The 27,408-nt window shown below is 37.4% G+C and overlaps 1 protein-coding gene across 1 annotated transcript in view; it reads left to right on the forward strand.

Moving 5' to 3' along the window:
• Window positions 1-27,408, forward strand: part of ZNF704 (zinc finger protein 704) — a 271,560-nt gene that overhangs the window by 66,543 nt on the left and 177,609 nt on the right. The window lies entirely within an intron of this gene.

Genomic DNA, 27,408 nt, shown 5'->3' on the forward strand with positions numbered 1-27,408 from the left:
AATTATGCTGTCTTCTAATTATAACTCTAAAGCTAAAGAAATCTATTAGCAAACCAGTTATAACAAGGGGAAGAGAAAAATTTGGCCAAAAATATTCCTAGACTAACAGCAGTTTATTAGAATACTCCAGATTGTCAATTCACTGTTGGAAAAAAATGAACCATACGGCACTGTTTGTTTTGCAGGGTTTTAAAATACAGTGATGTCATCTGTATCACTTGTTGGGTAAAATGAAATCATCTTCTCCTTACAGGATGCCTTTCTGGGAATCATATGGTTTAAAAAGAACTTCAGAAACTGGTAAACCTTTGAGTTCAAAGCTAGGAAATGACCTGAGCTACAAACAGTACCTTATGTACACAATGGAAAATTGTGAACTAATGTGGCTACTGTTTTCAGTGGTGTTCCCTACATTTTGTCCTTTGTCTTTTATGGACTACAAATCATTTATAGAAGTCTTTTATGTCAGTCTTGGAAGTAAGTGAGAGTAAGGCAAGACGGGTGTCATTATTTCTGAATCTCCAGAAGCACAGCAGTTTCTGGAGCAAACGCTTAATGTTTAAATATATTAAAAACTTTTCAGGTCACAAACTCATATGAAACTCATATGAAATATATTAAAGATGTTTCAGGTCACAAACCAATATGAAACTACTGAAAAGGGAGGAAAGGCTAAAAGGTCTCTTTAAGCTTATCTTATTGAACGTTTTTCTTCTTAAAACATGTATTGGGAGCAGAATGTAAGGTACCTACCCATGTTGGAGAAAAACTAATGCTGTGTAGTTGTTAGGAACTGAAGCACAAAGCAGCTCTTCACAAAGTAGCTATAAAGACCATCTTTTCCGGGAACCCCTTATCCACTTCCATCCCTTCCCATCATTTTAGTAATTCAGGTCAGCATGGAGCTGTTGTTCCTCTTTTCTTGCTGCAGTCTGTTTGTTACACAGCAGCCAAAATGATCTTTCCAAAGCCCAAGTATAATCATGTGGACAGAGGGCTGGAGATAGGAAATTACTAGGAACCAATATAATTGACATTATGACTTAATGAAACCTATTGTGCCATCAGTACACAGTCAAGTCACATAATGCTAGGAGTTTAGATTCTAAAGCCAACAAATAAATGAAGATTAAGTAAAAACAAAAGTGTTATTTACAATGTCTTCAATCACCTGTGGCACCAGGACCCACCATGAAAGACTTCAGATCAGAAACCAATTGAAAAAAGACAGTTATTCTCTCCTTCCTACTCAGAATTTCATTGAGTGGAATGGTGGTATTTCTGCTGTTTTTCCAACATTCTCTCCTCCTGCCAAATGCTTATAGTTGAGCTTCTGTAATTTAAATGCACATATGCTACAACTCCACTCTCACAGTATTCTATAAAATTTTAAAGGAAGTTATTAAGGTAAGTTAGGGAACCAGAAATTCTAAACTAGCAGTTCTCTTTCCTGTACTGAAAACATTGATGGACATCATCTTTATTTTCTTAGTCCTAACTTAGGAAAGCTTGTGTACGTGTGTGTGTTTGAAAGAAAAATTTAAACACTTCTTATTTGTGTTGACTTTAAATATGACATTTAAAACCCGCCAATTTGTAATAATTTTGTTTTACATCCCTTTATTATAAGCATACATTAATACCGAATTATAATGTGCCACCTGTTTATAATTCCATTCTGAATTTTGGTTATTAACACTAGTTTTTAAAATTATTAATAGTTTATGTTACTTTGCTCTTAAAGAAGGATGCATTGATTGGGTATTATTGAGTAAAGTACTCAAAGTATAATGTAAAGAATATTTTGCTGGGACTTCCCGTTGTGGCTCAGTGGTTAACGAATCCGACTAGGAACCACAAGGTTGAGGGTTCGATCCCTGGCCTTACTCAGTGGGTTAAGGATCCGGGCGTTGCCTTGAGCTGTGGTGTAGGTCACAGAAGCAGTTTGGGTCCCACATTGCTGTGGCTCTGGCGTAGGCCAGCAGTTCCGATTCGACCCCTAGCCTGGGAACCTCCATATGCCGCAGGTGCGGCCCTAAAAAGACAAAAAAAAAAAAAAAAAAAAGAATATTTTACTGATTGAAATAAGTCAGACAGAAAGACAAATACTGTGTGATAATATTTATATGTGGCATCTAAAAAATAATACAAATGAGTGTATATACAAAACAGAAAACAGACTCATAGACAGAAAACAAATGAATGGTTACCAAAGGAGAGAAATGGTAGGGAGGAAAAATGAGGAGTAAGGAAATAATAGATACAAACTATGATGCATAAAATCGACTGTAACAAGGAGATATTATATAGTGTGGGGAATTATACCCAGTGTCTTTTTTATTATTAAAGTATAGTTGATTTACAAATTGATTTACAATCTTGTACCAATTTCTGCTGTATAGCAAAGTGACCCAGACATTGTTTTTTTTTTTTTGAAAGTATTGCTGCTTACTTATATATACATATATATGAAAAATATATATATATATATTCTTGGTAATTATATATTACAGATAATATGAGAAAAAGTGTATATATATATTCTTGGTAATATATATATTCTAGATTATCTAATTATAATCTAGAATCATATATTCTTTTTCTCATAGTATCTTCCATCATGGTCTATTCCAAGAGATTGGATATAGTTCCCTGTGCTATGCCGTAGGACCTTATTGCTTATCCATTCTAAATATAATAGCTTGCTTCTACTAACCCCCAAATCCCACTTTATCCTATTCCCATCTCCCCACCCCCTTGGCTTGAAATAACCTAGGAGTATAATCTGCAGAAAAAAACCTGAAGCTCTATACTGTAGACCTGAAACTAATACAGTATTGTAAATCAACTATAATTTTTTAAAAAGAGGGACATTCAGATATTTGCAGGCATCACTTCCAGAGAGTTCTTGGGTAATTAACAAATGATCTTCTATGTAAATCATTTCTGGCAGCAAAATGGAGAAGATTTAACACCAAAACTTCAAGTGGACCAGTGGCTTTGCTCTCTTAAGTGGACCACTGTCTTTGTCATATAGGTTGGGCACTCAGGAATATTCCCAGATGCTTAGGTGGAAGTGTTCTTATTTTGCTTTTGTGATACTGTTGGATGCGGCTGAAGAGCTGGCTTATGTTTAGATTTTACACACCATCTTTTTTACTCCCTACTTCTGTTCAAAAAGCAAACCGTCAGGTAGTAGAAATAATTGGATCCCCACTACCTGCCACTCCCCATCTCCCCCTGCAGATATGGATTCTGTGTTCTGCTTTTATCACAGAAAGGCAAATAATAATCAAACAAGATATTGGTCATTTATTTATTTCAAAACAATGATGTTTGATGTATGAATCCCATAGGCAATTTTAAAATTTCTGATAGCTACATTAAAGATAAGCAGGATCGGAGTTCCTGTCGTGGCTCAGTGGTTAACAAATCTGACTAAGAACCATGGGGTTGTGGGTTCGATCCTTGGCCTCACTCAGTGGGTCAAGGATCTGGCGTTGCCATGAGCTGTGGCATAGGTCGCAGATGTGGCTCGGGTCCCACATTGCTGTGGCGGAGGCCAGTGGCTATAGCTCCAATTAGATCCCTAGACTGGGAACCTTCATGTGCCGTGGGTGAGGTCCTGGAAGAGAAAAAAAAGATAAACAGAATAAAGAAACAAGTGTAAATAGTTTTAATACTCTGTATGATTTAACTCAATATATCTCAAATATCATTATTTCAGTTAATCAATATAAAATACTGCTAATGAGATATTTTACATTCTTATTTGCATACTAAGTCTTCAAAGTCCAGAGTAGACTTTACCTTCACAGCACATCTGGATTTGGACTGGGCACATTTTAAGGGATCCATAGCCACAGTGGGTAGTGATGGCTATTGGATAGTGCAGGTGCAGAGTAAAGCATCAGTCGCTTATACATTTTTTTCTGACTTATCATTTACCCCTAAGACAGTGGTTTCTCTTTTTTTCTGCTCTGATACACATGAGGAAAATGCCTTCTTCTCACTGATGGGTTGCAACAGTACCTTTCTGTGGCAGTGTTTCTTAAGGGTTACTGAGGAAGGGAGGAATATTCTATGTAAGGAGACAGATATTTCAGCATCTCTGAGTCAGGGAATATTTCATTGGAAAAAAAATACAACCCAATTCCAGTGTGCCTCCTAAAGGGAAAATGATTCCCCGTTATGAATAACTGATGTTTTTGTACAATTGTAACTATTACAAAGAAGTTTAAATTCTGTCAGAGTAAAAGAAAAGATGAAATTGATATAGCCACAGTTCTGGTTTTTTTGAAAATAAGAAATCAGCTTCATTTCCAGAGTTTGAGAAGCCCTCTTTATTGCCAGATACTCTGACATTCCCTATGGTAGCAACCGTCACTGGTTCTAATAGGCCAAGTCAAGGACTTTAGGCTTGGACCTGGATTATCACACTTAATGAATTTCTTATGGGTTTATTTTATTTTATTTTATTTTATTTTATTTTATTTTTTGTCTTTTCTAGGGCCACACCTGCGGCACGTGGAAGTTCCCAGGTAGGGGTCTAATCGGAGTTGGAGCCACTGGCCTACACCACAGCTGCAGCAATGTGGGATCCGAGCCATGTCTGCAACCTATGCCATAGCTCACAGCAACGCCGGATCCTTAACCCACTGAACAAGGCCAGGAATCGAACCTGCAACCTCATGGTTCCTAGTCGGATTTGTTAACCACTGAGCCACGACAGGGAACTCCATTTTTTTTTTTTAAATATAGTAACAAAAGAGTTAATACATACACTTGTAAACTAGGAAATGCAACACACATATATCTTTTTTTAGAAAGACTCCTAAGAACAATGGGTTTATTACTTTGTTTCTAGCATAAAGTATTCTTGATCCTTCTTTTAAATATCAATCTTTGTTTTTTCCCCCTCCTATAAAGAGTACTGGGTGGTGAAGTGTTAAGGGATAAAGCTGGAGAGTTAGACTTAGCTTGGCAATACTTTCAGAATTTGGTTTTTAATCTGCTAGGTTATGGAGAGCTATTCAAGTGATAATGTAGATTGACATTTCAGAAAAATTGTCTGGTATGCTGTGGAGATGAGGAGGTAGGGAGATTGTGAATACAAGTTTTGACACTGAAAGCAGAAGGAAGAACTAAGAGGCAGATGCAGAAATCTGAGAGAGATCATTGTGAAACCTTTCACCAGGACAAAAGCACGACAGAAGTGGGCTATGTTGAAGAGAGTGTGAAGTGCAGACTCTGCAGAACTTGGGGGAATAAAGCAGATGGGAAGCTTAGTAAGTACTCAGGATGGTTCCAGAAATTCTGGCTTGGGCATCTGGATGGAGAAAGTGGTTGGTGATGCTATTCCAAAAATAATAATAATGAGTGATTCGAAAGTAACATTAAAAAAATAGATTGGATGGAGGGAAATCAAGGGTTTGGTTTTAGACTGTTAAATGCAACTTGCTCTTAGCAACAAAGGCCCAAGTACTTTGACAAAAAAAACATATGCATGATCAATGTATTTATGAAGAAAGATATATAGGCCAACTTAAATTGTCAAAACGTAATCATAATATAAATACATTGCTAGAAGTGATCACTTTTTAAGATATTTTGTTTTACAGTAAATACATTTTTTCTGCACCTTGATTTTTATATATTAGCTTTTCTTTTTTTGAAAATTATTTATTGTTATTTCCCCAATATGTTTTTTTTTTTCCTACTGTGCAGCATGGTGACCCAGTTACACATACATGCATACATTCTTTTTTCTCGCATTATCATGCTCCATCCTAAGTGACTAGACATAGATCTCAGTGTATATTGGCTTTTTTTTTTCTTTCAGTTTTATTTATTTATTTATTTATTTTAAATTACTCAATGAATTTATTACATTTATAGTTGTACAATGATCATCACAATCCAGTTTTATAGGATTTACATCTTACAACCCCAGCACATCCCCCCATACCCCAAACTGTCTCCTTTGAAGATCATAAGTTTTTCAAAGTCTGTGAGTCAGTATCTGTTATGCAAAGAAGTTCTGTCTGTCCTTTTTTCAGATTCCACGTGTCAGTGAAAGCATTTGATGTTGGTGTCTCATTGTATGACTGACTTCATTTAGCATGATAATTTCTAGGTCCATCCATGTTGCTAAAAACGCCAGTATTTCGGTATTTCATTCCTTTTAATGGCTGAGTAATATTCCATTGTGTATATGTACCACCTCTTCTGGATCCACTCCTCTGTCAATGGACATTTAGGTTGTTTCCATGTCTTGGCTATTGCAAATAGTGCTGCAATGAATACTGGAGTACATGTGTCTTTTCGAGTCATGGTTTTCTCTGGGTGCATGCCCAGGAGTGGGATTTCTGGGTCAAATAGTAGTTCTCTTTTTAGTTTTCTGAGGAATCTCCATAGTGTTTTCCACAGTGGTTGCACCAATGTACAATCCCACCAATAGTGTACTAGGTTCCTTTTTCTCCACACCCTCTCCAGCACTTCTTGTTTGTAGACTTTTGGCTGATGGCCATTCTGGCTGGTGTAAGGTGGTACCTCATAGTGGTTTTGATTTACATTTCTCTAATGATGAGTGATGTTGAACATCTTTTCATGTGTTTTTTGGCCATCCATATGTCTTCTTTGGAGAATTGTGTGTTTAGATCTTCTGCCCATTTTTGGATGGGGTTGTTTGTTTTTTTGGTATGGAGCTGCAGGAGTTGTTCATAAATTTTGGAGATGAATCCCTTGTCAGTCGATTGACTTGCAAAGATTTTCTCGCATTCTGTGGGTTGTCTTTTTGTGTTGTTTAGGGTTTCCTTTGCTGTGCAGAAACTTTGAAGTTTGAGTAGGTCCCATTTGTTTATTTTTCTTTTTATTGTCAATACTCTGATAGGTGGATCTGAGAAGATGTTGCTGTCATTTATGTCAGAGAGTGTTTGGCCTGTGTTTTCCTCTAAGAGTTTTGTAGTGTCTGGTCTTACATCTAGGTCTTTAATCCATTTGGAGTTTCTTTTGGCATATGGTGTTAGGGAATGTTCTAATCTCATTCTTTTCCATGTGGCTGTCCAGTTTTCCCAGCATCACTTAGTGAACAAGCTGTCCTTTCTCCATTGTATATTCTTGCCTCCTTTGTCATAGATTAGTTGGCTGTAGGTGTTTGGGTTTAATTCTGGGCTTTCTATCCTGTTGCACTGATCTGTATTTCTGTCTTTGTGCCAGTACCTTAAAGTAGTGATGACTGTTGCTTTGTAGTATAGTCTGAAGTCAGGGAGCCTGATGCCTCCAGCTCCACTGTTCTTTTTCAGGATGTCTTTGGCTATTCTGGGTCTTTTGTGCTTCCAAACAAACTTTAAAATATTTGTTCTGTGAAAAATGTCCTTGGTAATTTGATAAGGATTGCATTGAATCTGTAGATGGCCTTGGGTAGTAGAGTCATTTTGATAATATTGACTCTTCCAATCCAAGAGCATGGCATGTCTTTCCATCTCTTTGTGCCATCTTTGATTTCTTTCATCAGTGTATTATAGTTTTCAGAGTACAGGTCTTTTGTCTCTTCAGATAGGTTTATTCCTAGGTATTTTATTCTTTTGGATGTGATGGTAAATGGGATTGCATCCCTAATTTCTCTTTCTGATCTTTCATTATTAGTATATAGAAATGCCGCTGATTTCCGTGTATTAATTTTGTATCCTGTGACTTTGCCAAATTCATGGATGAATTCCAACAGTGTTCTGGTAGAGTCTCTAGGATTCTCTAGGTATGGTATCATGTCATCTGCAAATAGTGACAGTTTTACTTCTTCCTTTCCAGTTTGGATTCCTTTTATTTCTTTTACTTCTCTGATTGCTGTGGCTAGGACTTCCAAAACTATGTTGATGTTAGCTGTGGGTTTGTCACATATGGCCTTTATCATGTTGAGGTAGATTGCCTCTCTGCCCACTTTCAGTAGGGTTTTTATGAGAAATGGGTGTTGGATTTTGCCAAAGCCTTTTCTGCATCCCTTAAGAGAATCATATGGTTTTTATTCTTCAGTTTGTTAATGTGGTGTATCACACTGATGGATTTGTGGATATTGAAGAACCCTTGCATCCCTGGGATAAATCCCACTGGATCATGACGTACAATCCTTTTAATGTATTGTTGGATGCATTTTTCTAGTATTTTGTTGAGGATTTTTGCATCTATGTTCATCAGTGAAAATGACCTGTAATTTTCTTTTTTTATGGTATCTTTGTCTGGTTTTGGTATCAGGGTGATGGTGGCTTCATAGAATGAGTTTGGGAGTGTTCCCTTTCTCTGCAATTTTTTGGAATAGTTTCAGAAGGAGAGGTGTTAGCTCTTATCTAAATGTTTGATAGAATTCACCTGTGAAGCCATCTGGTCCTGGACTTTAGTTTGTTGGAAGTTTGTAAATCATACTTTCAATCTCAGTGCTTGTGATTGGTATGTTCATCTTTTGTATTTCGGCTTGGTTTAGTCTTGGAAGATTGTACCTTTCTAAGAATTTGTCCTTTTCTTCTAGGTTTTCCATTTTATTGGCGTGTAGTTGCATATAGTAGTCTCTTATGATCCTTTGTATTTCTGTGATGTCTGTTGTTACCTCTCCTTTTTCATTTCTAATTTTATTGATTTGAGTCCTCTCTCTTTTTTTCTTGGTAAGTCTGGCTAAGGGTATATAAATTTTGTTGACCTTTTCCAAGAACCAGCTTTTCGTTTCATTGATCTTTTCTATGGTTTTCTTCCTTTCTGTTTCATTGATTTCTGCTCTGATCTTTATGATTTTTTTCCCTCTACTAACTTTAGATCTTGTCTGTTCTTCTCTCTCTAGCTGCTTGAGATGTAAAGTTAGCTTGTTTATTTGAGCTTTTTCCTGTTTCCTGAGGTAGGCTTGCATTGCTATAAACTTTCCTCTTAGAACGTCTTTTGCTGCATCCATAGGATTTGGAGTGTCATATCTTTGTTGTCATTTGCTTCTAGGTGTTTTTAAATTTCCTCTTTGATTTTTTCAGTGATCCATAGGTTGTTTAGTAGCATGTTTTTTCGTCTCCACGTGTTTGTGTTTTTTGCAGTTTTTTTCTTGTTGTTGATGTCTAGTCATATAGCGTTGTGGTCAGAAAAGATGCTTGATAGGATTTCAATTTTCTTAAAGTTACCAAGGCTTGATTTGTAGCCTGGGATGTGATCTGTCTTAGAGAATGTTCCATGTGCACTTGGGAAGAATGTGTATTCTGTTGCTTTTGGATGGAATGTCCTATAAATGTCTATGAAGTCCATCTGGTCTAATGCTTCATTCAAGGCCTGTGTTTCCTTATTGATTTTCTGTCGGGATGCTCTGTCCATTGCTGTAGGTGGGGTGTTAAAGTCCCCCACTATGATTGTGTTATTGTCGATTTGTCCTTTTAAGGTTGTTAGCAGTTGCCTTATGTATTGTGGTGAACCTATGTTGGGTGTGTAGACATTTAAAATTGTTATATATTCTTGGATTGATCCTTTGATCATTATGTAGTAACCTTCCTTGTCCCTTAAAATAGTCTTCATTTTAAAGTGTATTTTGTCTGTTACATGAATTGCTACTCCAACTTTCTTTTGATTCCTGTTTGCATGGAATATTTTCTTCCATCGTCTCACTTTCAATTTGTATGTATTCCTACAAGTGAAGTGGGTCTCTTGAAGACAGCATATATATGAGTCTTGTTTTTGTATCCATTCAGCCAGTCTTTGTCTTTTGGTTGGGGCGTTTAGTCCATTAATGTTTAAGGTAATTATTGATATGTATGTTCTTATTGCCATTTTTATTAATTGCTTTGGAGTTGTTCTTGCTGCTCCTTTTTTTCCCGTTCTTCTCTTGTTCTCTCCTCTTCTGGTTTGATGACTATTTTTGTGTTGTATTTGAGTTGATTTTTCTTATTTGTTTGTGTATCAATTGTAGATTTTTGGTTTGCCATTACTCTAAAGATTTGATATGTGTCTATATAAGAGATTGTTTTAAGTTGTTGGTCTCTTAATTCCAAGTGCATCTCCAGTGTCCTGCATTTGTACCCACCTCTTCTCATGATTTCTGATTTTGGTGGCATAATTGTGCATGGATGATTTCTTATCTTTACTGTATATATACCTTTCCTGGTGAGCCCTGTCATGTGTGGTATTTTTGTTTCTGGTTGCGGCCTTTTCTTTTCTGCCTAGAGAAGTTCCTTTAGTATTTGTTGTAAAACTGGTTTAGTGTTGCTGAATTCTCTTAGCTTTTGCTTATCTGTGAAGCTTTTGATTTCTCCTTCAAATCTGAATGAGAGCCTTGCTGGATAAAGGAATCTTGGTTGGAGGTTTTTTCCTTTCATCACAGTAAGTATATCATGCCACTCCCTTCTGGCCTGCAGAGTTTCTGCTGAAAAATCTGCCAATGACCTTATAGGGGTTCCTTTGCATGTTGTTTTTTTTCTTTTCCCTAATTGCTTTCAATATTTTCTCTTTGTCTTTAATTTTGGTCAGTTTGGTTAAAATGTGTCTTTGGGTGTTCCTCCTTGGGTTTATTTTATATGGTACTCGTTGCGCTTCCTGGATCTGAGTGAGTGGTTCCTTTCCCATGTTAGAGAAGTTTTCGGCTATTACCGCCTTGAATATTTTTTATGTCTCCTTCTCTCTCTCTTCTCTTTCTGGTACCCATATGATATGGATGTTGGTGCATTTAACGTTGTCCCAGAGTTCTCTGAGACTCTCTTCATTTGTTTTCCATCTTTTTTCTCTTTTCTGTTCTGCATCCATAATTTGCACTTATCTGTCCTCCACCTTGCTTATTCGTTCTTTTGCCTCCTGTATTTGGCTGGTATTTGCTTCTAGTGAATTTTTAATTTCAGTTATTGTATTTTGCATCTCTTCTTGATTAAGTTTTATATCTTGTATCTCTTTGCTCAGTGTTTCCTGGAAGTTATCCATCTTTGCCTCCAGTTTATTTCCAATGTCTTGCATCATCTTCAGCACCAACAGTCAAAGTCTTTTTCCTGGAGGCTGAGATCCTGATTCCTGATCACTTAGCTGTTTTTTTGGGTTTTTTATTTCTCCCTTGTCTGAGTTATAGTTCCCTGTGTTTTTATTTTTATAGGTGTTTGTGGTGGTGAATTGTAGCTTCTCTTACTTCTGGTTTCTGCCTACCTGTGGCTGAAGTTGGTATGGGGGCTTGTTATAGGCTTTCTGATGGGAGGGTCTAATGCCTGCCCACTGGTAGGTGGAGCTGATTCTTATCCCTCTGATGGGTGGGGCTTTGTCTCTGGATGGGAATAGAGGTGGCTGTGTGCCTGGGGGATCTTTGGGCAACCTGTTTACTGATGGGTGGGGCTGTGATCCCACCTGGATTGTTGTTTGGCCTGGGGCTTCTCAGCACTGATGGATGGGGCCAGAGTTTCCCAAAATGGCCACCTCCAGAGAATGACATGCTCCTGAATATTCCCAGGAGTTTCCAATGCCCTTCCCCCACAACAAGCCACATCCACCCCTGTTTTCCCAGGATGTCCTCCAAAAATTGCAGTCAGGTCTCACCCAGATTCCTATGGATACTTTGCTTTGTCCTGGGACTCAGTGCACGTGAAATTCTGTGTGGGCCCTTTTAGAATGTGGTCTCCACTTCCCCCAGTCCCATGGAGCTCCTGTGCATAAGCCCTACTAGCCTTCAATGCCAGATGGTTTGGGGGCTCTTTCTCCCAGTGCCAGATCCCCACACATGGGGGTTTGATGTCTGGCTCAGAACTCTCACTCCTGTAGGTGAGTCTCTGTGCTACAGTTACTTTCCAGTCTGTGGTGCTTCCCACCCAGGAGGTATGGGGTTGCTTATTTCATGTAATTGCCCCTTCTACCTCTTGATGTGGCCTCCTCTTTGTTTTCTGGAGTAGCATATCTTTTTTAAAGTTTCTGGTTCCTTTGGTTGAAGATTTCTCAGCATTTGATTGTAAATTTCGTTGTTTTTAGCAGAGAAGTTGATCTCCAGTCCTACTATTCCACTGTCTTAATCCCATCTCCACATTTGCTTCTTTAATGAAGCATATGAACTCAGCTTTCCTAAGTCAACCTCCAAATTCAGTCACGTGATAGATTGCCTAGTTTTTCTGACTCTTGATTAGAATTAACATAAGGTCACCTGCTATTTCTTATAGCCAACTTACCACTTACTAAAAAAATAAATACATAAGATAGCACTTTTGTCTTCAGAATGTGAGATTTCATGAAATCACATTAGAAACTTACATTTTTGTTCCCTTGGAAGAGTTATTCCAGGATAACTCTAATGCTTCATGTTACTTGGACTAGATCAGACTGTACCAAGAGATGCAGAAGCCACTGAGTAAAACACAACATTGAATCTTAAATATTGGTAATTGTGAACTGTTTTTGAAGAAACTGTGCTCTCTAACCACAGTTGGAAAATACATTAACCATGTGGTTTTCAAAATATTACCTTGGTTCTTTGTACATGCAATGTAATTTCACAAATACTGAGCAAGTATAGCTAATGATCAGACAGTACCATCACTCTTGAATGTGCCAGACAGTTGCACCACATTTATAAGGAGAACTAAGGGCAAGGGGAGTGTGGCATTTAGGCTGTATTATGCCTTGTGACTGTCATCAAAAGCATTATCCCTAAGGAAAGCTATGTTTAATAATTGTGTTCCCTCGCATGTTCGTTTTTTAGGGCTTACAAGTTTCCCTTTCGATTCATTCGTAGCAAGTATACTATGCAGTCATATTTTCCTCATCCCTACGCATAATGACACAACTTGAAAATTAACTTTTGCATTTGCAGAGTAATGGCTGTGAACCTGAGAACAAATGAATTTTTGTGATCTGCCACCAATATGTTAAGTCTCAAGTCCATCTTCACATTCATTCAATAACTATCCCTTTCTCTGTAGGCAATTTAAACAAAATAAATAAAATTCTCAATAAAAAAATCTGCTGCCTCTTTCAGATCACTTTGGGAAAAATATAATTTTAAGCATTAAAAGAGTTATTGAAGAGTATGTTCCTATATTAGAGATAAAATAGCTTAAAAAATAGAAGTGGCAGTTAGGAGGGAGGAATTTTGGGGTTTCATTGCTCATTGATCTTTAGGGAAGCCCAAGAATGTGTGTGTGTGTATAGCAGAAACTGACACAGCTTTGCAAATCAACTATACTTTAATTTAAAAAAAAAAGATAATGAACTTAAGAAACTGTTGACTTTCTCCATGTGCTCAGAGCCAGGCACTGCACCTGCTCTTCTCCTTGCTTTCTCTCTGTGTCTCAGCTTCTCTCCAGCTAGCCAGAATTTCCCTTCTCAAAACATTGCCCAAATCTTGTGGAGTAGCCTATACCTTGCATCAACATAATCAGGCTGGATAGAGAAAACCAAGAAGGTCTTTATAACCTCCTTCGAAACTAGAAGACTCAACAATATCCTAAAATTAAAAAGAAGTAAAACGCTATCTTCTTTTGACTTCATCAACTCATGTTTTCAAAGTATTAGTTTGCTTATTGCAATGCTAAACTAAATTTTCAATTTTTTTGGTAACTATAGTAATGAATATAAAAAACAATAGGTCATTTCTTTCATTAGTGCATCAGACAATTGTGTCTATATATTTATATTTTTTATTATTCAAGTATTTTTCTATGAAAACAAATGAAAAGGACATTGAGCAGAGCTGATATGTTCATAAGCTGAGTTACCACCTGTATTGCTCAAATCTTTTACTCTGATAATGTTGGTTCGTTGTCTTTTGCCTTTTTTTTAAAAATCAATTACAGTTGGCCCTTAAAGAATGTAACCATAGGTTTGAACTGCATGGATGTACTTATACACAGATCTTTTTCAATAAGTATGTACGATGGTTCTATACAGTCTGTGGTTAGTTGAATCCAGAGATGCAGAAGCACATATATAGGTGGCTAACTATAAAGTTATACATGGATTTTCAACTGCACAGGAGTTAACATCCCAACTTTTGCATTGTTCATCTGTTTGGATAATCACTAGAATTTTATTGAATGTTCCCTTAGAGGTAACAGTGTGGTATGCTGGCCCAAGGCCCATCCTGTATAGAATTCAATAAGCTTTCTTTTTCATCATTTGAAAAACACACTTTTCCTCTAGGATAGATCACATGCTAGGCCACAAAACAAGTTTCAATAAACTTGAGAACTTTGAAATCATATCAAGCATCTTTTCTAACCACAACACTGTGAGACTAGACATCAACTGAAAGAAAAATCTGCCGAAACACAAACATGTGGAAGCTAAGCAGCATGCTACTAAGAAACTAATGGATAAATGAAGAACTTAAAGAGGATGTGAAAATGTAAGAGTATTGGAGAAAATAAAAATGAAAATACAACAGTCCAAATTCTATGGGAGGCAGCAAAAGGAGTTCTAAGAGTTTATAGTGATACAAGCCTACCTTAGGAAACAAGAAAAATCTCAAATAAACAATCTAACCTTACACCTAAAGGAACTAGAGAATGAAGAACAAACAAACCCAAAATTAGTAGAAGGAAAGAAATCATAATGATCAGAGCAGAAATAAATGAAACAGAGACTAAAGAAAAAAAAAGAGAAAAAGTCAATGAAAGTAAGAACTGATTATTTGAAAAGATAAACAAAATAATAAGCTTTTAGCTAGACTCTTCAAGAACAAAATGAGAGGGCTCAAGTAGCAAAATCAGAAATGAAAGAAAAGTGACAACGATTACCACATAAATACAAAGGATCATAAGAGATTACTTTGAGCAGTTATACACCAATAAAATGGACAACCTAGAAGAAGTGGATAAATTCCTAAAAACTTCCAGTTTCCCAGGACTGAATCAGGAGGAAATATAAAATATAAACAGACCAATTACCAGTAATTTAATTGAATCAGTAATTTTAAAAATCCCAACAAACAGAAGTCCAGATTCAGGTGCTTTCTCAGGTGAATCTCACCAAACATTTCTGTAGTTAACATGTATCTTTCTCAAACTATTCCAAAAAAAAAAAAAAATTGAAGAGGAAGGAATGCCTCAAAACTCATTTTATAAGGCCAGCTTCACCCTGATACCAAAACCAGACAATGACATCACACACACAAGAAAATAAAATTATAAACCAGTATTCCCGATGAACACCGATGAATAAATCCTCGACAAAATATTAGCAAACCAAATTCAGCAATACAGTAAAAGGATCATGTGGGATTTATCCCAGGTATGTAAGAATGAGTCAGTATCTGCAAATCAGTGTGATATGACAAATTAACAAATTGAAGAATAAAATTCATGTGATCACTTCAATAGATGCAGCAAATGCTTTGGACAGAATTCAACATCTATTTTTAATTAAAAACTCTCAACAAACTGGGTATGAGGGACCATACCTCAGCCTAATAAAGGCCAAGTATGATAAACCTACAACCAGCATCATACTCAATGGTAAAAAGTTGAAAGCATTTCCTCTAAGGTCAGGAACAAGACAAGAATGTCCAGTTTTATTCAAGATAGTATTGGAACTACTAGCTATAGCAATCATACAAGAAAAAGAAATAAAAGGAATTCATATTGGAAAGGAAGAAGTAAAACTGTAACTGTGTGAAGTTGACATGATACTATAGATAGAAAAACTTTAAAGACACCACAAAAAACTATTAGAACTAATAAATGAATTCAGTAAATTTGCAAAAATCTGTTGTGTTTTTATATACTAACAATGAGCTATCAAAGAGAAATGAAAAAAACATTTACAATTGCATTAAAAAGAATAAAATACCTAGAAATAACTCTAACCAAGAAGGTAAAATATTTGTACTTGGAAAACTATAAGACATTGAAAACTGAATTGAAAAAAATTCAAACATTGGGAAGATATACCTTGCTCATGAAATGGAAAAATTAATATTGTTACAATTACCATATTCCCCAAGGCAGTCTATAGATTCAGTGCAATCCCTGTGAAATACCGATGGCATTTTCCACAAACTAGAACAAATTATTCTAAAATTTGTACAGAAACATAAAGACCCTGAATAGCCAAAGTGAGCTTGAGAAATATAAAAGCTGGTAGTATCACGATCCCTGGTGTTAACTGTACTACAAAGTTATAGTAATCGAAACGGTATGGTACTGGCACAAAAAAGACATATAGTTCAATAGAACAGAATAGAGAGCCCAGAAAAGAACTCATACTCTATAGACAATTAATCTATGACAAAGGAGGTAAGGATATACAATGGCAAAAAGATATCCTTTTCATTAATGGTATTGGGAAAATTGGGCAGCTACATGCAAAAGAATCAGACTGGGCTACCTTCTCACACCATGTACAAACAAACTCAACATGGATTAAAGGCTTAAATCTAAGACTTTAAACCATAAAACTTCCAGAAGAAAACATAGGCAATGTGCACTTTGGCAATAGTTTCAGTAATATTTTTTTTTTAGATCTGTCTCCTCAGTAAAGGAAAAAAAAGCAAAAATAAACAAATGTGACTGCATGAAGCTAAAGAAGGTTTTGCATAGCAAAGGAAACTCCCAATGAATGGAAAAATCCACCTACTGAATGTGAGACTATATTTACAAATGATATATCTGATAAGAGGTTAATATTCAAAATATACAAAGAGCTCATACAACTCAACATAAAAACAACAACAACAAAAAAAAAACCCCAAACAACTCAATTAAAAAATGGGTAGAGTACCTGAATAGATGTTTTCCCTAAGATGCACAGCATCCTAATCTGGGAAATGCAAACCACCACAATGAGATATTACCTGACACCTGTCAGAATGTTTATCATCAAAAAAAGAACAAATGTTGAAATGTTGGTGAGGATATGAAGAAAAGGAAACCCTCGTGCACTGTTGGTAGGAATAGAAATTGGTAGAGCTTCTAAAGAAAAGAATATGGATATTCCTCAAAAAATTAAAAACAGAGCTACTGTATGATACAACATACATACTGTATGATACAATTCCATTTCTGGGTATTTACCCAAAGAAAACAAAAACACTATTTGAAAAGGTATCTGCATTCTCCAGTGTTCACTGCAGCATTATTTACAACAGGCAAGATATGGATGCAGCCTAAGTGTCCATCAACCAGTGAATGGATAAAGATGTGGCATATGTATATGATGGGATTTAGTTGACCGTTAAAAAAAATGAAGTTTTACCTTTTTCTTTTCTTTTCTTTCTTTTTTTCTTTTCCTTTTTTCTTTTTTGCCATTTCTAGGGCCGCTTCTGTGGCATGTGGAGGTTCCCATGCTAGGGGTCGAATCGGAGCTGTAGCCACCGGCCTACACCGGAACCACAGCAATGCCAGATCCAAGCCGCATCTGCAGCCTACACCCCAGCTCACGGCAACGCTGAATCCTTAACCCAGTGATCAAGGCCAGGGATCGAACCCGAAACCTCATGGTTCCTAGTCAGATTCGTTAACCACTGAGCCACGATGGAAACTCCCAAGTTTTACCTTTTTCAACAACATGGATGGTCCTAGAAGGCGGTGTTATACTAAATGAAATATTGGAGAAAGACAAACTTATATGTGTATCTAAAAACAAACAAAACAAAATAAAATATAAACAGAATCATGGATACAGAGAACAAATGCCTGGTTGCCAGAAGGGAGGGGTGGAAGAGTAGAGACAATAGTGCAGGGAATTAAAAAGCACCAACCTCTAGTTATATAATAAGCCACAGGGATGTCATATACAGCTTTAGAAATACGGTCAGTAATGTAACAGGTTTGTATGGGGATCAGTGGTTACTAGACTTATCATGGTGATCGTTTCATAATGTCTGCAAATGTCAAATCATCAAGTAGTACACCTAAAACGAATGTAATATTGAACAGCAATTAATATGTTTCAACTAGAAAAAAGAAAACACACTTTTCTCCCCTGAGTACGTGTTCTGTAGGAATCTGATTAAAGGAGTTCTTATCCATTGCTCCGGGCCATGAGGGCTCCCTGCTTCATTCATCACACCATGGCAAACTCTGCTTAGCATAGCAAAGAGCAGCAGCCACCGGTCCCACCTGACTGTGCCACTTGGAGATGGAGTTATTGCCTACCCTCTGGACAAGCAGAAAGCCAGGGCACACATCCAGTAAGAAAGAGGTTTCCACGACTTTTCATTGAGGTGTTTGATGTTTCCAGGCTCAGAATTTTCTACATATACTGAACAACTCCTTCTGTTACCACTCTTGTAAATAGAGGGAGACATGATTATGTTGGCATCATGCTGCTTGCATTTCCTTCGGAATCATGCCCAGCTGAGCTGAGTCTGATGTTGGCTTCCTTTGATCTCAAATGCAAAACCACACCAGTTTGCAAAGTTTCCTCCAGCATCCACGGCAAAAATATAACTTCTGCTTCCACCATTCTTTCAATGTGTGGTGAAACTGTGTGCATAAATGAGAAACTATGTTTTGTGTATCTCTGGCATCAGCCTGGGGACAACATGGCCCTGAATAGCAGTTGTCACATCTAGAAGTTACTCAGCAGTGGAGGTGTTTGCCGCGAAGGACATCACTCTTTGGTGTCAATCTTCCTCATTATTAGCCCAAGTCAGAACTGGGCAGAATTCCCTGTCTTTGCAAGAATCTGTCAGTGACATAGGGATTGTTCCCACTCTTGGTTTAGGGTGTTTTGTCTTTGCATTATTGAAACTCTGTGTGTCCTATTTGTCTTCAGAGGAACCAGCCATAATGGGGGGGGGGGATTTTCTGACAAGAATAAAAATGAAAAAATAATGAGTGTTTCTGAGTCTGTAGCTGAAACTTCAAAGTCCTAATATGATTGTTGCTTTCTCTTTGTTTCCCAGACTCTGAATAATTTAATTATATAAGTTCTAATTATCCACACAAATCGAAAACACAAGCCTTTTCTTCTGCTTTTGTTGGTTAGAAATAGGATATTTTGTCTAGATAATGCTTCTCAAGTGTGTGAGACATCTGAACTGTATGTGCCAGGATAGTGTTGAGCGTGATGGGCATTACACTGTGTTATGCCAGTATCAGGTTTTATATTTCCCAGAGCAAAAGGGATTAGGAGTATCTTGGAAATCATCTGGTTGATCCACATTATTTGAAAGATGGGGAAATCAGTTTAAGAAAATGCTCAGTTTGGGTTTGAATAATAGTCTTAACCACGTTCTAAAAGCTGATCTTTCAGATTTTGCCACATTTTCATTTGTGAGGCAGCACTTAAAATTCATCGAGCATGACTTTATTTGCTGATGTGTTAATAGTCTTCCTTCTTATTTGAAAGGAAGAGATACTACTTTCTGTTGCATCCTATGAAACACACCACCTGCTTCACCAAGCTGGAATGTGGTATTTTTCCACTGAGGAGTGCACTTGTTTTTGCAGTTAGAACACAGCAGTGCTGTTTGAAGGCTATGCTGATGATGGCAAAGGATCAAAGGTGGGAGGTGATAGCAGGTGGCAGCTTAGGGGGGTGATCAATGCAACCAGTGTGATGCATTGCTCTGCGCAGATGCACAGGAACCCAGCGAGGATGCTAGAGACATGAGAAAAGCTAAAATCTCAAAGACAACCAATAATGTCATGGAAATCTGACCATTCTAGAAAACATAAAAAAAAAAAGGCCACTGTTACTCTCATCAGAATTATGATCAGTGTTTTGGGAAATGGATATTTAATTCAATAGCTAGAACACCTTTTCTTTGCTCTTTTATTTCTGTACCTTTGGACACTAAAACAATATGAACAAAATTTTTTAAAATTTAGTGAGAAAGAAAAAATTAGTAATCCTAGGGGAAAATATGGAATATCTAGTTTTAACGTTCATGCCTTGACTGTCAGGGGGCTTTATTTCTCTGAGTTGACTTAAATTACTCCTAAGAAACATACCCGATGTTATCTAAGAGGAGATGTGAGATCAAGGCTGGGTCTCCCAGGATTCCACTAAAAACCCTGCTCTTGAGTTGGTGTTTGTTGCAGACTCAGGAATGCAGTACAGTGTCTTTTATCAGAGAGCAGGGAATTCCTTGCTCCCCTTTGTTCTCCACATTCCCCAGAGCTGCAGCATTGCAAGCCAGAGGTGCTGAAGAAAAGCATGGGACTGCTTCAAAGACAGTGATAAATCAGTTAGATGTAAAGTAGAGCCCCAAGCTGGAAACTTCCACAGCAACTGTTGAGGAAGGAAAACCTTTACATACCTAGTCTTTGCCTACTTTAGTGGTAAGATATTTAATTTTTACAGTTTGATTGTGTTATCGATTGTTACATCCCAGGAACATTTTAAAAAGAAGACCTCATAAACATGAGTAGTCACTAACTGAATGGTGATCTGAAAAGGGAAATAATTGACTATTGGTAAAACCATCAACTGATATATTGGAATCCTCACACACTGGTCCATGGTGAAGTTTTCAGCCTAATGGGCAATCTTTTGTGTAGTTTCTACAGTTACGGTGTTAGAATGTATTTTCTTTTATGAAATCAAGGTGATAGATGATAGTTTGCTTTTGATACTTAATTTGTGGGCAGTTCAAAATTTAAAAATATCATGGGGTCTAGAAATCCCCAAATTTGAAAACTGAAGGAAAGAACTGTCCCCTAAAAGTCAAGAAACATGGATTATTCCATTACACTGATTGTATGTGCTTGGAGTACAAGAACCTCCATTTTGTCACCTGTTTTTAGAGATATTTTAGGCAGTTGAACTAGTTGAGGTCTTAAGATCCCTTCCAGCAAGGATAGTCAAGAAACACTTGGATTCATCATTTAATAGTCTTATTTCAGGAGAAGTCATCCTTTACTTTAGGCTTTAGATCTATAAATTAAAAGGTAAATCCAGTGATTCCTTGGTTTAGTAACATGCAGCATGTTGTTTAGTCTCCACATGTTGGTGTTTTTTGCAGTTTTTTTCTTGTTGATTTCTAGTCTTAGAGCACTGTGTTTGAAAAAGACACTTGATATGATTTCAATTATCTCTATTTTGTTTCTTTTTATTATATTTATAGTTGTACAATTATCATTACAACCCAATGATTTCAATTTTCTTAAATATACCAAGGCTTGATTTGTGGCCCAGAATATGCTCTATCCTAGAGAATGTTTCATGTTCACTTGAGAAGAATGTATATTCTGCTGCTTTTGGATGGAATATTCGATAAATATCTATTAAGTCCTTCTGGTCTAATGCATCATTTAAGGCCTGTGTTTTCTTGTTGATTTTCTATCTGGATGGTCTGTCCATTGCTGTAAATGGGGGCCCCCCATTATTACTGTGTCCTTGTCAATTTCTCCTTTTAAGGTTGTTAGCATTGCCTTATATATTGAGGTGATCCTATGTTAGGTACATATATATTTTACAATTGTTATATCTTCTTGGATTGATCCTTGGATCATTAAGTAATGTCATCCTTGGTCTCTTATAATATTCTTTATTTTAAGGTATTTTGTCCGATATGAGTATTTCTATTCCAGTTTTCTTTTGATTTCCATTTGGATGGAATATTTTCTTCCATCCTCTCACTTTCAATTTGTGTGTGTTCCTAGAAATGAAGTGGGTCTTTTGAAGATAGCATATATATAGGTCTTGTTCTTGTATCCATTCAGCCAGTCTATGTCTTTTGGTTAAGGTATTTAGTCCATTTACATTTAAGGTAATATACATATTCTTATTGCCATTTTATTACCTGTTTTGGATTTGTTTTTGTTGGTCTTTTATCTTCCCTCCTCATGTTCTCTTCTCTTATGGTTTGATGACTATCTTTAGTATTGTGTTTGGATTGCTGTTTCTTAGTTGTGTAGATTATAGATTTTTGGTTTGCAGTTACCAAGAAGTTTTGATATAGAAGTCTATACATACAAGATTGTTTCAATTTGTTGGTCTCTTAGTTGTAAGTGCATCTCCAGTATCCTGCATCTGTACACTCCTCTTCTCATGATTTCTGATTTTGGTAGCATATTTGTGTGTGTATGATTTCCTACCTTTACTATATGTATGCCTTTACTGGTGAGACTTGTCATTTGTAATATTTTTGTTTCTAGGTGTGGCCTTTTCTTTTCTACCTAGAAAAGTTCCTTTAGTATTTGTTGTAAAGCTGGTTTAGTGTTGCTGAATTCTCTTAGCTTTTGCTTCTCTGTAAAGCTTTTGATTTCTCCTTCAAAATCTGAATGAGAGCCTTGCTAGGTAGAGTGATCTTGGTTGGAGGTTTTTTCCTTTGATCACTTTAAGTATATTGTGCTACTGATTTTGGCCTGCAACATTTGTGATAAAAAGTCAGGGGATAACCTTATCAGGGTTCCCTTATATGTTATTTGTTTCTTTTTCCAAGTTACTTTCAATGTTTTCTCTTTGTCTTTAATTTTGGTCAATTTGATCAATATGTGTCCTGGTGTGTTCCTCCTTGGGTTTACTTTACATGCACTTATTGTGTTTCCCGGATTTGAGTGAGAGATTCCTTCCCCATGTTAGGGAAGTTTTTTCTATTATCTTTTCAAATATTTTCTCGTTACAATCTGATTTCACAGGATTTCCATCCCACAGCCCAAACTGTCTCCCCCCACCCCCAAACTGTCTCCTCCAGAGACCATAAGTTTTTCAATGTCTGTGAGTCAGCATCTGTTCTGCAAAGAAGTTCAGTCTGTCCTTTGTTCAGATTCCACATGTCAGTGAAAGCATTTGATGTTGGTGTCTCATTGTATGGCTGACTTTACTTCGCATGATAGTTTCTAGGTCCATCCATGTTGCAAAAAATGCTGGTATTTCGTTCTTTTTAATGGCTGAGTAATATTCCATTGTGTCTATGTACCACCTCTTCTGGATCCACTCCTCTGTCGATGGACATTTAGGTTGTTTCCATGTCTTGGCTATTGCAAATAGTGCTGCAATGAACACTGGAGTACATGTGTCTTTGCAAGTCGTGGTTTTCTCTGGATAGATGCCCAGAAGTGGGATTACTGGATCCAATGGTAGTTCTCTGTTTAGTTTTCTGAGGACTCTCCATACTGCTTTCCACAGTGGTTGCACCAATTTACAATCCCACCAACAGTGTACTAGGGTTCCTTTTTCTCCACACCCTCTCCAGCACTTCTTGTTTGTAGACTTTTGGCTGATGGCCATTCTGGCTGGTGTAAGGTGGTACCTCATCGTGGTTTTGATTTGCATCTCTCTAATAATGAGTGATGTTGAACATCTTTTCATGTGTTTCTCGGCCATCTGTATGTCTTCTTTGGAGAATTGTGTGTTTAGATCTTCTGCCCATTTTTGGATGGGGTTGTTTGTTTGTTTTGGTATGGAGCTGCAGGAGTTGTTTGTAAATTTTGGAGATGAATCCCTTGTCAGTCGATTGACATGCAAACATTTTCTCGCATTCTGTGGGTTGTCTTTTTGTGTTGTTTAGGGTTTCCTTTGCTGTGCAGAAACTTTGAAGTTTGAGTAGGTCCCATTTGTTTATTTTTCTTTTTATTGTCAATACTCTGATAGGTGGATCTGAGAAGATGTTGCTGTCATTTATGTCAGAGTGTGTTTGGCCTGTGTTTTCCTCTAAGAGTTTTGTAGTGTCTGGTCTTACATCTAGGTCTTTAATCCATTTGGAGTTTCTTTTTGCATATGGTGTTAGGGAGTGTTCTAATCTCATTCTTTTCCATGTGGCTGTCCAGTTTTCCCAGCACCACTTATTGAACAAGCTGTCCTTTCTCCATTGTATATTCTTGCCTCCTTTGTCATAGATTAGTTGGCTATAGGTGTTTGGGTTTAATTCTGGGCTTTCTGTTCTGTTCCACTGATCTATATTTCTGTCTTTGTGCCAGTACCATGCAGTTTTGACGACTGTTGCTTTGTAGTATAGTCTGAAGTCAGGGAGCCTGATGCCTCCAGCTCCATTGTTCTTTTTCAGGATGTCTTTGGCTATTCTGGGTCTTTTGTGCTTCCAAACAAACTTTAAAATATTTTGTTGAAGTTCTGTGAAAAATGTCCTTGGTAATTTGATAAGGATTGCATTGAATCTGTAGATGGCCTTGGGTAGTAGAGTCATTTTGATAATATTAACTCTTCTAATCCATGTTCTTTTTTCTGAGTCATAATTCTCTGCCTTTTCATTTTGTATAGATTTTTAGTGTGGTCTCCTTTTTGGAAACAATAGGGTTGTAGCCTCTCTTGCTTCTGATGTCTGCCCCCCTTGTGGCTGAAGTTGGTATGGGGGCTTGCTGCAGGCTCCTTAGACTGGTGCCTCCCTATTGGTAGGTAGAGCTTATTCTTATCCCTCTGGTGGGTGGAGTTTTGCCTTTGGGTGTGACTAGAGGTGGTTGTGTGGCTGGAGGTCCTTAAGCAGCCTGTTTGCTGATGGGTGGGGCCATATTTTTCCAAACTGGCCACCGCTAGAGGAGTTCATGCTGATGCTTATTTCCAAGACCTTTGCCCGCAATGTCCTTTTCTCACAGCAAGCCACAGTCACCCCTGTTTTCCCAGCATATCCTCCAAGAACTGCAAGCAGGTCTGAGACAGATTCCTATGGAGTCTCTGCTTTGCCCTGGGACCCAATACACATGAAAGCCTTTTTAGAGTGGAGTTTCAAGAGTGGAGTTTCCTCCTCCCCCCAAGTCCCATGGAGCTTCTGTGCACAAACCCCACTAGCCCTCAATGCCAAATGCTTTGGGGGCTCCTCCTCCTGATGCCAGATCCCCAGGCATGGGAACCTGATGTGGGGCTCAGAACTCTTACTCCCATGGGTGAGCCTCTGTGATTTAGTTACTTTCCAGTCAGTGGGCCACCCACCCGGTAAGTATGAGGTTGCTTATATATTGAGTAATTGCCCCTCCTACCATCTCAGTGTGGCCTCCTCTTTGTCTTTTGGAGTAGGATATCTTTTTTGATACTTTCCAGTGTATTTTGTTGAAGGTTGTTCAGCAGTTGGTTGTAATTTTGTCATTTTCTTGAGAGAAGGTGAGCCTCAGTCCTTCTACTCCACCATCTTAATCTTATCTAAAAGGTAAATCCAGTTCAACTCTAAAACATTTTATGATTTAACATTTAAGTATATCACATTATTAAAATTATTCCTTGCAACTTTCTATATGTATTATTAGACAGAATCCTACAATTTTGAATGTTAACAGTATTTCCAAGTTTTCTTTGGTTTCTAAATAAGGATCCCTTTTTCAAAGAAGCAAATGGTTATGCCATTTAAGGGACACATTTCACAACAGTCAAAATCAATTGTTTTTGATGTTGATCAGTGTCATCACTATCACAAAACCCAATTCCACTCACAAAACATTTGAAAATGTCTAGGAGACAGTTTTGGTTGTGCAGAAGAGTCCAGCACAAGGAGGAATTCTCCTGCCCCAAATACCAGCACACCCTCATTGAGAAACATTGATTGATTTCATATGTATGACAAAAATGCTGAAATAATAACTGGATATAATTTGATTATGCAGTTAACTGCACAAAATACTGAATATAAAGAGTAGTTTATCCTTAAGTGTGCCTTGCTGTGAATCAGAACACTGTTCAGATGAGACATTTCATTTCATTTTTTAGCTTAACACAATGTAAAAGTGTATTTTCCATGTTCCAGTCAGTCCTGGATATATTTGGCTTATAGTCTGAAGAAATAAAATCTTCCTGCAGCCTTCAGTTATTAAAATAGAACCAACCACCCACTCATTTTATTACATTCTGTGGAATGTTTTTGAATGACAGTCTAAGTATTTTAATTGGTCTCCCGCTGATTTATAACCCCTTGTTTTATGTTTTTTTATGATTCACATTTTATATCTCAAAATTACAAGTTACAGTGCCATTTTTATACTGTGCCATTTAAACAGAGTGAACACTATTTTTTTAAAAGAAAAAGTTCCATTCAGAAACCCAAGGGTCATTCATGTGCGTTGTCTGCATTTTGGGGTGCTGGCACTTCCTGGCTGTCCCAGCTGATTATCTCCACTGCTATTCATGCAGGTTCTCTGTGTATGTTGGGGGTTGGGGGAAAGACAGCTGGATCCTCTCTGCACCCAGGAATTAAGATATGCCACTCATTTCCTGGTTTTGAATGCATACTTGCTCAGTTCTCTGTTCACCCTCTGCATTTCTATTCACGGGCAATGCTTCATGTACCATATATTTATGCTGTGGCTCTTCACTTCTGTTTTCATACACACATGAAAAAGTTCCTTGGAATTTGACTCATTAGACCATAGAGAATAGACAGGAAAAACAATCCTAAGAGTTTTTCCTCCAACCCTAAGCCTCCAGTTTAGTTGTAATTTCATCACTTTACTCTTTTACCATCAGTGGTTCACTTATTCAAAACTTGGGAGTTCCTGCTATGGTACATTGGGTTAATGATCCAGCTTGTCCCTGTGGAGGCACTGGTTCGATCCCTGGCATAGTGCAGTGGGTTAAGGATCCAGCCTTGCTGCAGCTGCAGCTGCAGCATGGGTCACAGCTGTAGCTTGGATTTGATCCCTGGCCCAGGAGCTTTCATATGCCATGGGTGTGGCTGAAAAAGAAAAGAAAAGAAAACAGAAATTAGTCACATCCACTTATTGGTTTATACCCAGACACAGCTTTGTGTGTGTCCAAACAGAAGCAGAATCTGTAATTAACTGTGCATTTGTTTGCAAAGACCTTGGTAGTTTTACTATTTGAGCTCCTTAGTCTAGGAGCTGTTATTTTATGTTGCATAGCTTTCTCCCTGGGAATAAGAGAGACATGCTGGGAAATTAAAATAACTTTTTATACTCAGCCATAAAAAAAGAATGAAACAATGCCATTTACAGCAACATGGATGGATCTGTCATACTAAGAGAAGTCAGTCAGAGAGAGACAAATAACATATGATATCACTTATATGTGGAATCTAAAAAATGATACAAATGAACTTATTTAAAAAACAGAAATAGAGCGTTCCCACCGTGGCACAGTGGAATTGAATCCGACTAGGAACCATGAGGTTGCGGGTTTGATCCTTGGCCTCGCTCAGTGGGTTAAGGATCCAGCGTTGCCATGAACTGTGGTGCAGGTTGCAGACATGGCTCAGATCTGGCGTTGCTGTGGCTCTGGCGTAGGCCGGCAGCAACAGCTCTGATTTGACCCCTAGCCTGGGAACCTCCATATGCCGTGGGAGCGGCCCTAAAAAGGTGAAAGACAAAAAAAAGAAAAAGAAAAAAGAAATAGACTCACAGACATAGAAAACAAATTTATGATTTCCAAAGGGGAAATGGAGAGATAAATTAACATAATAGTAGATACACACTTCTCTATGTAAAAGAAAAACAATATCTACTGTATAGCACAGGGACTATACTCACTATCTTGTACTAACCTATAATGGAAAATAATCTAAAAAATATATGTATGACTCACTTTGCTGCACACCTGAAGCATTGTAAATCAACTACAATTTTTTTAGTGATTTTTTTTCTTTTT

Source organism: Sus scrofa, chromosome 4, assembly GCF_054392235.1.
Source record: "Sus scrofa isolate SSC_HxYL_T2T_F1_AM1 chromosome 4, Sscrofa_HxYL_maternal_Yorkshire_Landrace_v2.0, whole genome shotgun sequence".
In the NCBI taxonomy this organism is placed as follows: domain Eukaryota; kingdom Metazoa; phylum Chordata; class Mammalia; order Artiodactyla; family Suidae; genus Sus; species Sus scrofa.